Source organism: Alligator sinensis, unplaced genomic scaffold (assembly GCF_000455745.1).
Source record: "Alligator sinensis unplaced genomic scaffold, ASM45574v1 scaffold453_1, whole genome shotgun sequence".
NCBI lineage: Eukaryota > Metazoa > Chordata > Crocodylia > Alligatoridae > Alligator > Alligator sinensis.
The window spans coordinates 690,055-691,655 of record NW_005842485.1 but is presented as its reverse complement, the minus strand read 5'-3'; positions in this window follow the sequence as shown (position 1 = coordinate 691,655).

The window sequence follows — 1,601 nt, the reverse complement described above, 5'->3', positions numbered from 1 at the left end:
CAGGAGAGGATTTCTTTGTTTTACTCGGCATTTTCCCATACAGAAAAGGAACATCTGTTGCGATGCTTTGCCGCGCTCCTGAGCAGAGCTAGACGTGGATTATATCCCACTACCAGAGAGGCAACTGGCCCACCCGATCCAACAGTCGCTACTGCCCGGGGTGCTCCCCTCTGCTTCCCGTCGCGCTGCTGGCAAAGAGAGCAGGAGCCTGCTCCATGGTGGGACTGCTCCATTCACAAAGGAATACGCTTATGCTGGCAGGGTCTGAGAGTCCTTCGTGCATTGGAGCTGATTGAAAGTTTGCCCCCCAGATCAAAAGTTTGCTTTTGTTTTCAGCCCAAGACTGATTTTTTGCATGTGTTCCCCTTTCCCCCCACAAATGTGGGCTTTCCTGCAGAAAACCGAATATCCAAAATGTTGTGTGAGGTGCAAGGGCTATTATGCCGCATGGGGGAATAGCATGGGAGTATTTTCTCCGCAGGCCAGATGTCCTAGATTTCCCACCGGGCATCAAGACTGTGGTCTACACTTCTTCCCCTATAGTCTACACTTCTTCCAACCTTGTCTGATGCATTGTTGGAAAACTTGTCCAAGCAGGAAGGAGACTCTGGCCAGAGAGACCTGAGCAATGGTTCCCAGGAAAGGCTGCAGCAGCATTTCCGACTAAGAACACATTAAGGTGTACAAACCTCTGCACAGCCCAGCACCCACATATGTGACAGCAAAGACATGCTACCACTGACTCCAAAGAGGCTCCGCACAGGGGCTCTGAATGACACATGCAGGTCACTTCCCTTGACTTCTCCAAATCCTGCCCAGATCTTTTCGGAAGAGAGTCAGTGGCACCTTGTCTTCTTGCAGAGGGATCAGTAGAGGGGGTTTCTTGCAGAGCTGGGGGCTGGGAGGACACCCAGTCATCGAGTGGGCATTCCCTGGCAGTCTGGGAAGTAGCTTGTCTCCCCAGGAGCTGGGTGTCTCCACCCTGCCCCTGCTGTGTGTCTGTTCTGCCGGCATTGCAGGAGAGGGAAGGCAGGTGTCTGGTAAGCACCTGGCTTTGGTTAAACTCTCTGGGTCTAATTGTGCTATTTTTGTCTAGGAACATGCTCTTCTCACAGCCCTGCAGGCAGTCTACTGAGCTGCAAAGCTAAACTGAATCATGTCTCATTTTTCAAGGAGACAAAGCATTCAAGGGCTGGCACAATAACCGTGCAGAGGCTCCAGAGAGACAGCTTGAGAACAGGATTTCTTGTCCCCTTCGATGCCCAGGATGGAGTGTGGCCCAACAGGGGGACAAGCAGCTGCCCAGCTAGACGGACCCTCTGCAGAGAACTCCTGGAACAGACATGGGGTCTCTGAGGTGGAGACCCCAGCCCAGCCTGAGATGCAGCCTCAGGTACACCCCCAAACCTTGAAGAAAGAGGCTGTTTCAAAGATGTTGAGTATCTGCTGCTCCCACTGGGAATTGATGGCACTCAGCACTGCTAAAGCAAGTTCACCAACAGAGGTAGGGCCTTACCTTTTGCCACCCAAGTGAAATTGGTGACCTGACTGTCTTAGGTCAGCACAGTCTGGTCACCTGGTGCTGGCTCTGCCTTCTCATT